The sequence below is a fragment of the Chrysoperla carnea genome, chromosome 3 (assembly GCF_905475395.1).
Source record: "Chrysoperla carnea chromosome 3, inChrCarn1.1, whole genome shotgun sequence".
In the NCBI taxonomy this organism is placed as follows: Eukaryota; Metazoa; Arthropoda; class Insecta; order Neuroptera; family Chrysopidae; genus Chrysoperla; species Chrysoperla carnea.
In genome coordinates, this window is record NC_058339.1 from 29,794,492 (window position 1) to 29,807,577 (window position 13,086).

Below are 13,086 nucleotides of genomic sequence, written 5' to 3' on the forward strand. Positions count from 1 at the left end.
CCTATAGGCAGAGTGAATAAGTAAATGGTAGCAACTGTGTAATATAAATTAATGGTAGAGAATTTTTTTTTAAATAACAGGTTAATTTATTTGCATCGGTTGGATGCAGAGTTTCTGAAATATCGCAATATTTTGATTGATTTGAGTCCGTATCTCAAAAACTATTCGACCAGTCAACAAATGCACCCGATTTTTACACTTTTTGATTCAAAATTACCTTATATACTGAGTTTTATCGAAATTGGGGATACAAAATTTTTTTCGATTTTTTGCAATTTTTTTAAGGGAAAATTTGAAAAAATCGAGAAAAACGTAAAAAAAATTTTGTTTTGGAATTTGATGAAACTCGATGGATGGGGAATTTTGATCCAATCAGGTATGTAAATCAGGTTAATTTAATGATTGGACCAATAGAAAGTTACAAATGTCAGCGAGTATCATGGCCAAAACTTCATTTTCAAAAAAGATAGAGCTCTCCGCCTAAAAATTAAAATCCATAAAATTGTGAACAAAAGGGAGGATAAGTGATTGCTATTACAATATGGGCGGGTATCTGCTAGTATCATATATAAAAACCACACATTTGAAATTAAATTTGCAAAACCAGAAGCAACATTCTGAAAATGATGACAAGTATTTTCATGTATTTTAAGGAAATAATTATATAAAAATATTTCAGATTTTAAGAAACTGATAAGATTATATAATTCTTTTTGTCTCTAGTAACATTAAACTTTTTGTTTTATTTTACTTAACTTAAAAATATTTTACACAATAAATAATGTAAACTTGAGTGATGGTTTGAACTATAAACCTTTAAATTAGTATTTTTTTTCTTTTAATTTTGATAACAAGTTCCATGAAATAACAGATATTTCCCTTACGTTATTCTAATGTGTATTTTAACAATTATTATAATTATAAGAGAGATAATTTTCAAGATTTTTTATTACACTTGTTTCCAAAGTATTCCAAGTATTATCAATTTAACTTATATTCGACGGTAATTCTACTTTAAGTATGTTGAATAATATACTTAAAATCTCACATGCATCCGATATATATTTTTGAAACAGTTGTATATTTTATAATTTTTGAAATTAATTAGTACAAATTCAGTTCGAAACGAAAATTAATATTTCATCCAATTTTGCTTCATATTTATATTTAACTCACTAATTATTTATTTCAAGCTTCTAGAACTTATGTCATACTTTTAAGCTGATCATACGAGAAAATATATCGAAAATACTCTTTCTGGTCACGTGGCTATCTCGGAAGTTTTCTTTAATTTCTCTTAACGCAGATGTACTTTCCAGCCATCTCCGAAACAGAAAAGAGAAAAATAGATACCGAAAGATGTCACATTTCAAAATTTGTATCCATAGTCGATTTAAAGCTTGAAAACATAAGAGTTCACAGGGTCCTAATTATGTCCATTGAAGACAAAGCTCTTTTAAAATTAAGCTTTTCTTGCTTTTTGAAGAAAATTTTTGTATTTAAAAATGATTTGAATTATTATTCACTTTCAAACACCGTAATTTTGCCAAAGAAAAAATTTGTAGTCTTCAATTTTTATTATCTACGGGTGAAATACAATTATATGACCCAAAATCATACACTTAGACATGACCAGGCCCTGAATCTAAAGTGAATTTCAACTTTATAGTAAAAATATATAGTATACTTTTACTAGCTTGATACCCGCCCGCTTCACTGTGCTTAAAAGTAAAAACCACCAGTTGACAGCCTCCAACTCTCTTGATTTCACTCATCCCCCTTCCATAACACTTGAACGGATTGCTTAGCGCAGCTAGAAGATATGGACAGATTTCAATTTTTTTAATTATAAAATAGTCATAATTCATTGAGCATATCAGAAAAGATGGCCTAGAACTGTTTCACATTTACTATTTTAAATTTTACAGAAATCTTTAATTTAATTTTTTACATTTTTTTAAAAATATATCATTATAAATAATAGCTCATGTTTTATTCTGATGTTTGAGCTATATTGCTGACCAATTTCATTATAAACCATTCGCTAGTTTTTGCGTGAAAGAGTAACAAACAAACTTCTGTACTTTCGCTTTTATAATATATAGGCATCATCAAGTAAACATTGGATCTAGCCCTTATAATTAGCTGTTAATTTTAGAAATCATTAAAATTTACATTAGTAAAGTGCCACCATCATATTGATACATCACACAGGATATACATGAACATAAAATAATGAGTATGACAATATTAACGTGACAATAACAACACAGGTCTGTGTACAATTTAAAAAAACGTACACAATCATAATATTATTTGTGTAAATTATAGTATAATATTACTTTACTGCATGAAAGGGAAATAATTTATCGAAATTTTTTCCAAGAAGCAAGAGTTCGGACGAGTGTGTGTGTGTAATCATTCTAAATAGCAATTCTTTAAATTTTTTTTATTGTAGGAGTTCAAAGATCTCAAAATAGGACTATAGAGGTACCCGCTTGTGATAGAGACCTATTTTCAATAATATCCATGTAATCATTCTTTTGAACTCGTAACAGACGTTGTTTTTTGCTGGGTATCGATTTTGCCCCTAGGAGGATATTGAAATCTGGGGTCTCACTACACACAAGGAATGTAGGAGACCCCAAATACCACCGGGAAATAAAATGTGATGGTGAAATTCGTATTTTTGCGATTCTCTCGATTCAAAACACGTAAACTTGCGGTTGTGTCGGGAGTTTTGACCTAGAAACGAGTTCTTCATTATGATCTAAGATAGTAAATTCGAAAAATTATTTTGATGAACGATATATCTCTCTAAGATTCGATTATCAGTACCCTATCCGCGGTTATAGTCCAGTCATAGTTGATATCTCACTCGCTAAGAGTGTAATAAATTTCCAAATAAAGTGCTTCGGAGCATGGTTAATGTATTCTAAGAGTATTGCTTAGTTGGAAAAAATGTAACAAGGAGAGAACGGGGGTTAAGGAAACGTGACGTTCGCAATTCATCAAACAATTTTTCTTCCATTTTTTTCTTAATTTCCTTAATTTTATTCTTCTGTCACTTTAGAAATTGTAAATAAGTAGGTCAGTATTTTTACTAATACACTGTCGTTACAATAGCTTAATATAACGACATATTTACTCATGTTTGTCTATGCATCGGCACTAGTAACAGGATTGGTCGCAAAAAGTGTGATGCAGCGTAACCAATGGGGGAAAGAGACAAAATTAAAAATAATTTACTAGGGAATACATGTAAAAGAGTATTTTCAGGGAGTTGGGTTAAAGGTTTTATGAAAGTTAGGCGCTCAAAGACATTTCGTTGGCGAAAGTTCTAGCACCCAACAGATTATTTTCATTATCTTCCTCATACATCTTGTATATATAAAAAATTTAATATACCTGTTCCCACGCAAATAAAACTAATAATATTTATGTGAGACCACAAATATATACCTAATACAAACACATATACCTAGACGCTATACATAGACACTGTAAAAATAATTATACTTAAGACAGATATACTAAGCACGCTACTTTAAAGCACTTACTATGTATACATAGTAGGTAGTAGTGAATTTGATTTGATTTTTAATTGCAACTGTATTGTTTAATTAAAAATATTTGACGAGAGTTTGTTTTATTATTAAAAAAAATATTTAATTAAGAATCTTTTATTATATTTAGTTGCTTTATCACCGCATATTCGCTATATATTATAAATGTGAAAGTAAGCATGTTTGTTTGTTTGTTTGTTAAGCTTTCACGTTAAAACTAGCGAATAGTTTTTAATGAAACTGTACAGCCATATAGCTTATACATCAGAATAACACATGAACTATAATTTATAAAGATATATTTAAATAAAAATTGAAAAAATTAAAATGTAATTTGACATTTACCATTTTTCTAAAAATCTTTAATTTATGGTTCAAAATGATGATTATAGATGGAACGGATCTATGATCATCATTTTGAACAATAAATTAAAGTAATCTGTCAAAATTTTAAATAATCAATGTCAAACCATTCATGGCCAACTTTTCTGATATACTCAATGAATTATGGCCATTCAAATTTAAAAAAATTGAAAACTGTGTATATCAAGAGAGGGTGGAGGCTATAAAGCGGTGGTTTTTACTTTTAAGCCCAGTGAAGGGAGTGAGTATCAATCTAGTAGGTAATAGTTTCAAATGGAACATTGGACTCATCGAATGAGTAAAGAAAACTTGAAAATCCTCAAGATTAGTTCTGTATTTGAGTGTCCTGGTGTAGTATTTAGCAGTCATTTCAGAACAATCAGAAAATAAGGATGCGATTATCAAATTAATTAGAGCCTTAGTTGTCCGAACGGTCTAAGGCAATAGACTTTGACCGTTTGTCTACTATAAAATATAATTAATAACTAATTAATAAATACAAAAATAAATTATTATTTTCCTCATCTGAAAGGTTTCTGATTTTAAATAATATTAAAAAACAAAGCTTTTAAAAAATAATTATCAAAATTGAAACGGTCTCGAGGAATTCCGAAGAATGCCTCTATTATGTCTTCATTGACGCCACTTTTAAGGCAGAAAGCTAATAATTTAAAAGGTTATTAAAAGTCCAATGCTCGTATTTATCTTTAAAAAAAAATGATTAGGTTGGATCATTTCAAAGCGGTGGCAAAAACACAAAGATAGAAATTAATTTCACTCAAAATAAAGAGCTAACTATAACCACTTGTACTAACTAATACACAAGAACGGTGTTTTTTTAATAAAAAAAACAAAAAAACCACTTTTATATGATTCCTCTTAAATTGACTTCAATTATATCACTGACCACGATATAAAATAGTATAATAGTATAAAGAATAGTTATAATAATTCTCACTTTATTTTGAAAATACACATAAATCATTTTTATTAGTTGATCAACCTGTAACAATATTAATTCATCAAATTAGGTTAAATATCTGATTATATCTATTGAATTTATGTTAATAGTAGATAGGAATGCCGAACGTTATAAACCTTTTTTGAGTCACAAAAGTACATTTTTTTCGTTTTTCTTTAGTGGGTTATGGTACTTATAGACCCAGTGCCAAACGATGCTATAAGACAGCGTAAAATGTGAAATTAAATTAAATGAATAGAAAAAAGTATGAAATCATTAGCATTGTTATTTGTTTTTTCCTCATACGTCATAAATTTTGAGAAAATATTTGGGGGCAAAATGGAGAGAGTTATAGTTCGGGTGTCTAATTGATAGAAACTGCTTTTGTTCATTTTTAGAGACAGTTTCGTTAGAATATATGATAACTAGCTTTTTAATTTTCTGAAACGAAAATTCTTAATAATGAAAAGAGTAAAAATTCAGTTCACTTTTTTAAGAATATATCAGTTACAAAAAAATTTCAACGGCTGTTTTCTAGCCACTACCTAAAGTTTACATTATTTTTGTATTGTTATAAACAAGTGAAATTTACAAAATTTAAAAAACCCCCGACAAATGTGATTTATTCCTTGTAAACCGATTTTTGGAATCTTAGCTATAAAATTTCCTCAATCAAGTCGTTTCGGCCGTTTAGGCTTTACGATGAGAAACACACAGACGCACAGATAAACACTTTTAACTTATAACACTCCTTAAATCAGTATCAAAGTGATGGTCAAGGACATCAGATGAGATGAAAAGGATACTTAGAGAGCTATCATTTTTTGGGACAAATTTATGGAAATATTTTAATTGAAATTGAAATATTTATTGTTTTGAATTACCTACTTATTTTACTATTTCATTTTTCGAAATGAATTGAGCCATGATTATTTGACCATTCATTTCCATAGTAATTATTTAAATGTCAAAATTATATGTTATGCTTTTTCCAAACTAAATTGATTTTGAAGATCATCGCCAATGTTTTAGTTTTTTCGAGTACAAAACTCTAAGCTCGCACATGAAACATAGCTAAGAACACTCCCCGTTAAATTACCTTTCAAATGAAATCAAAAAATTAAAATCGGTTCATCCGCTTAGGCGCACAGACACTCACACATAGTGGTCAGACATATAACACCCCTTTTTTAGTTCGGGGGTTAAAAAGTGGAATGTTAAAAGAGTGGGTTATTTTTTATTAGGAATTTTTATCATTTCACACATTGGAACAGACCTTTTATAAGTCACGATGGTTTCTCAATATCCTTCTATTTATTCAATCGCCGGTTGAAACCTACTTTATTCGAATTATCATAGTTATATTTTAAGCCACCAGTTGTCACATGACAAAATGATTTGCTCAATTACAGCTTGACAACATTCTCACATGTAGTAACTTTCTAATAAATATAAATAACGTCACAAAATCTACGATATCGAAATTAATTTCGAATCACATGAATTTAATATGCTAAGCGGTAATATATGATAAAATCAAAGCAGTTAAAGTATACTATTTATTTATAATAATAATGATAATAATAATAAAATAACAAACAACAAAAATAACAATAACTTTGATGAAATATTTTAATATAATGTACACACATATTTTTTTTTAGGTGGTATAATGTTATTATATTTTGTGTGTTATATAAACCGGTTCCTTTTTATATGATAATATACAAATTTAAATTATAATATCTATCATACTATAATATAATATTGTATACATATAATTTTATATAGTCAGGCTATAACAACTATACGCATTCTATTAATATATTTATATATATTATATAATATATTTTCAATGAACAACGAATAAAAAGACCTTAATTATCATAATAATAACGATAATATTGTCGTCACATTCAGAATATATTTTACGATTGTCATATTTTTACTTTTTTTGAAAAATCCAAAAAACATTATTGCCGAATTTGGTTGTAATCAAAGAAAATCTCCCATTAGACAAAAACAATGTTTTTATTAAATAATTTCGGCTCTAAATTCGGCTGTCATGATTGGACACACTTATAAGAGCCTCTATGTATTGGCTATAAGATCTAATACATACTTGGCTGAATGAACCCCTCTCATGCAAATGTCTTCCAATTCCCATTGTAAGGTAAGTTAATTTTGTACGTGAAACGCATAGTAACTCCATTTTTCGAAACCATGATGAATTTGTAGCGCAGGAGCTGCGTTAGCCAAGTGAATTCCCTCAGAGATTAAAAAAATAACACATTTTTCTTAAAATCGAATACTAAAAACGAAAACCACAAGAGTTCTTTTTTGCTAAAAACTGATAAAAAATACAAAAACATTTTTTCTTTTGATTTGTACTTTTACACTATTTTCTTCGGAAAACTTTGATCAACTAAAATATTTATTCTTTTGATTTGTACTTTTATTCTATTTTCTTCGGAAAACTTTGATCAACATTCATTTTACTGATCAATTGAGACAATTCAAATTTTGAGAATAGGTTTTTATGGACAAAATTCTAATTAGCAATCAATTGACAAAAATTCCAACTAATGCAACACTTTTCATTTCACTTGAAAAGAATCTGATTTTAACCATTTTCGACCTAAAGGATTCCATTATCCGTCTAAAGTATTTTGTTAAGTATAAAAAAAAAAATTCATGTCTTTTTTTAAGAACTTTTTTTATTATAAAGGTTCCTGCATTAAGTAGAATAAGTTCCGTAAATGATGAAAGTGAAATTAATCCAGAGAATATAGTTAAATTTATAAACATTTCGGAAATGCAATAAAAAATCGATTCTTTGAAAATTCTTACTGGATATAACCCCTTCAAAAAACACGAAAAAATATCCTCACAACCACAATTAGTTTAGTTCAGTACTCAATTTTCTTAAATACTTGTTTATGTAGTTTGAGATCGTAAAACGATAATGAAAATTTCTTTTTTAACCCCCAAACCAAAGGAGTGTTATAAGTTTGACCGCTATGTGTGTGTGTCTGTGTGTTTGTCTGTCTGTGGCATCGTAGGGCCTGAACGGATTAACCGATTTTAATAATTTTGGTTTCATTCGAAAGGTAATTTAACGGAGAGTGTTCTTAGCTATGTTAGTGATAATCTTCAAAATCAATTCAGCTTGGAAAAGGCATGACATATAATTTTAACATATAAATAATTACTATGGAAATGAATGGTCAAATAAACCTGGTTCAATTCATTTCGAAAAGTGAAATGGTAAAAAATTAGGGAATTCAAAACAATAATTCAAAAGAACAAAGTCAACTCAAATATTCCAATTTTAATTTAAATATTCTTTCTAATATTCTAAGTATCCTTTTCATCTCATCTAATGTCCTTGACCATTACTTTGACAATGATTTAAGAAGGAGTGTTATAAGTTTAAAGTATAAATCTGTGTGTTTATGTGTTTCTCAGTGGCATCGCAGCCACTTAACGTTCGAACTGACTTGATTGAGAACATTTTTTAGCCAGTTTCCAAAAATCGGTTTACAAGGAAGAAATCACATATGTCGGGGGTTTTTTAAACTTTGTAAATTTCACTTGTTACTGCATTTTCACAAACGCTCCTTTCTTTACTCCACAGTTTGTATAAAGATGTATATAGAATAATTTATATCGATAATAATAAAAATTTATTCCACTCTCAATATTCTCTGAACACTTTACATTAACTGTGAATATAAAAATGTTAACACAAGTTAGTATAAGTATTAACTCTGCGTATACGTATTCATACTAATATGCACATAATCAGTGGTATTAATTTTGATTTAATACCGATTCCCACAGTGTATAATTAACATAATCTCTCTTAAAAATAACTTGATACAAAAAAAACAAATATGTATACAAATGTCTGTGTATTTGTATATGTTTTTTTTTTAAATGTGTGCTGCTGTGCACCTGCACCAAAATGAAGTAAAAAATGTAAAGAAGTTCATGAAAAAACGCCCGCGACTTTTATATATTTGTGCCAAACTATAATGTTTTTTAAAAACCAGATGTATTCCTATAATTTTTATTCAATTTAGGCTACGTAGATAAATATTGAGGTATTTTAGGCAGAATTTGAAGTGGAGATCGAAAATTTATGTTCTCCAAACTATTAAATATTCGCACCGTGCGTGAGTTTTATTGGAGGCGTTTCCCCGGTAACGATACACTAATTAAATTATAGAATTGTATGGATGCATATATAATTGTATGGATTGCATTTATGACTTACATTGAAAATTTAATATTATTGTCTCACAAACTTAAATAAATAATTATGATAATTTATATTTGAAAAATAATATTTGTGCAATTTTATTTCTTATTTTCACAATTTTTAATAAGTTTAATTAATTAGTGTTTTTCAATAATTTTAAATTGACATTTTCTATAACATTAACATGTAAACAATTGCAAATTAGTCATAACAGCGTCCTTTATCACCAGAATTTTTCACTGTTAGCGCTGGCATCGATTTTATTGTCCCTATCAAGACTACGCACACAACCAATTACATTATTTCAATACGTTAGCGTTTTATTTAATATATACAATAATTCAGAACCATTACAAACTATGTTTATGTACATACTTGATTATGTATGTATATCTTCTATATATTAAAATTCCCTACATAAATTTTACATTATTACTGTTTGACTTCGTTTAAAAAGGTTGGTAAGTTTTGTTACAAGAAGCCTGGCTAATAATTGCTCAAAATGTAATGTGTTGACATTCAATACATGCTTTTAATTTGTTTTTGAACACACACAAATAAAACAAGAATTTTGTTTACTGGAATTTCTTTTAAATGACAAAAAACATATGACTTTTGTGGCAAAAAGTGGTTTTTTTATTTTTTATTAGCAAAATATTCAAACAAAAATTAAATAAATTGAAATTTCGCTTTGCACCTTGTTTTAGCTTCTAAAATGATATCTTATCACCGATAAATAATAGCCATGCAACTTGTTAAGTCAACTAAAGCTCACTACTCACACAGATATTTACCAGTCTATACAGCTTTCCTAAATATATATAAAAAATTGTTATATCTAGGTCCCATGAAATCTTATTTTGCTCGAATTGAAATCCTTTTTTTGGCAATTGCTAGTCTATGAGGTAGGTAGATTCATGTTGCTCCGGACAGTTATCATACACATGAGCAGCACACTGTTTTATCACTTGCTTATGGACAATTGTTGTAATATCAGAATCTCGACCAAGAAAACGCCGTGTCTTGAAATCCAAGTTAGTTTTATCGGAGATACGTAATGATTGTATCCCTCCCCTTTTATGCATCCTTGTTCGGTTTTCAATAGAAATATCCCTTTTAAAAGTAATCCTGAATCTATTCTGACTATTTTATAAGTTTACAAGCATATTATGAAATTTTTAGTTACTTCTTTTTTATATGCGTCTTACCTTATATTAAATAGTAGCTTTCTATCAGAGTAGCCACTTCAAACTACCTTGGCTTCCAAACAACTTTGGTATTGTTCCTTTATTGAATTGACTTCTCATTATTAACTTTCCCCTGTAATGTTATTGTAATGGGTCCAATTTTCGAAATTTTCAACATATATTTACGTTTCATGGTTAAGACAAGCTTTAACCCCAATTTTTAGAACAAGTATGTGTGTATGTGTGTGTGTGTGTGTGTGTGTGTGCGTACAACCATTTTTTCGTCGTCGATATCGCGCGAACAAAAATGATGTAGGCTTCTATGAGGTATCGATCGAAGCATATAAATAGAAATATAATCCGAAAAGAATTTCATAAGATTCAGCCGAGTCGTTTCAGCTCGGCAGAGTTTTTATTTTTTTTTATAGGATTTATTACTGTGAGAAGTTATCCGCGTGGACCCAAAGGGTCGTACCAAGCCCTACCCATGGCTTGTTTTATTTTTCCGCGATATTCTCTTTGAAGTAGATTAAATCAGGTATTTGAGAAAATTCACTATATTTACAATTTTACATAAAATTGTACAAATGAAAAAACAGACCTTCTGAATGCAATCTCATAGTGATGTTGTGAGTCATAAATGCATAGGCACTAATTTATCAAAGTCGTTTATCTTCAAGATTAATCTCCACTGATAATGACTAATTACAAACGTGTAACGTACAACGTACATAAATACGTTTGTAACATTCTCAATGATATGTCCATCTTTAAAAAAAAAGAAAAACGTAACTACTTAACTACATAATGACGTCATTATAATTTATTCTGATGACTATTTAAGGGTGTTTGTTTTTTTTTATGGACGAGTATAAGTTTCATAAAATATAGTACTAGAATTTTTACAGTGGCGCATTCGTTTAGGAATTAATAGAAAATTCGTTCAAAAATCGAGGTTAAATATTTTCTTTAAACTACAGAAGGGTACAATGGAACATTAATAAAATATAATATCTCAAGACAAGAACAAGAGAGTAGTGCAGATCGAGAAAGTAGTTGGGGTAATTGTCCTCTTAAAAAATTAAGAAACTCAGCTATTTGAAGTAAACCACTTGCAGTCCGTCCCATTACCAATACATAGTATAAAACAAAATCGCTTCCGTCTGTCTGTTCCTAATCTCTATTTTGCTTAGATATATAAAACTACGCAATGGATTTTGGTGCGCTTTTTTCTACAAGTGATACAAGAGGAAGCTTGCATAATATAGTAGATTAAGATGGTGAAATAGAGTTTGAAAGAGATGTGTCTCAAAAACTTTAAAAGTTGTGCATTGATTAGGTTCAAATATTGGCAAGATATACAATCACCTTGAAGGATTGTTTTTATCTATTTTTATCCTTCGAGGGGTGAAAAGGTGGGGCGAGAAAGTGGAAATGAAAAATCGAATATTTTCAAATATACCCAAGTAGGGTATCAAATAAAAGAGCATAATGTGTACATTACAAATCTGTAACCACTATGCAAGGAGATTTAAGGGGAGTGGTGAAAGTGGGGATATTCTCAGTAAAGCGGGTAGTTCACAGCTAGTACAGAAAAATTGGTCGTAGTTGAGTGGAATATATCATAAATTCTAGATTTTGCAGAGGGGGGATTGCAAAAAATCGAGACGCTTAACAATTTAATGAGTAGTTATTGAGATATCTACTGAAATTATAGTATATTTAGGGTTATTTAAGTCCCAAAAAACAACGAATTATTAACTTTTAGATAAGTTTTTTCCTAGATATTTACAACACTGTTTTGTAATAAAGCAGTTTGTTCTGGGTCTTGGTCACCGAATCGTTTAGTTAACCCATTTGTTCTTGTTTTTCAAAATTTTATTGTTTTTCTTGATGCCAAAATCAAAATTACCTTTTATTCCCAAGCTTTAATAAATTATAAAAAAATTTCGGTTTCTTCAAGGACAAAAATCAGGTCCAGTGGATGATTGGACTTAGAAAAAATGCCTCCGCTTTTAAAAATGGCCACCACGCTGACACTTATAATAAATTGAATTCCTACATCATGGCCTCAAAGCACAAACTCATCAAAGTCAATCCAAAAAAGAATAGCTGCTCCAAAATCATTCTTACAAAAATTTTTGCGAATAATCCCTTAATCTTCTAAAGCTATAGAAAAAGTTTTCAATCGTCAATATGAAGGACAAGTCTAAGGAGGAGCGTCAAATAAACATTCTCCATGGAGGCTTATAAAACACATTTTTTTTGGGAGGTAACATTGGAGGAATAGTTTAGACGAACACGCAGTATAATTAAATTTATAATCTATTATATAAATATAAAATAATTTTACTTAAATTCAAAACAATAAACTTTTCAATAAAAGAACAAGTAAAAATTGTAGCCAAAACAAATTTTTGAAAATTATTGAACAAACGTAAGTATTTACATTTAACATGAATACAAATGTATATTATATGTTTAAAATGTTATAATTGTAGCAAATGACAGATCTAAATGAAAATAAAATCTCTACTTTTAATAAAATTTCAAACAACTGAAAATATGTAATTTATATTCAGTTGAATTTCTTAGGCCAGGATTTCAGCACTCCATTTCCTATCTCATCCTATCATCCATCCAATTTAACTATAAAAAAATTTTGAACCTTGGTCTTTTAGAAATAAAATCTTTTATGAGGATATTATTTCGTTAGGAAATCATTACTATCGTCTTTTTGGATGT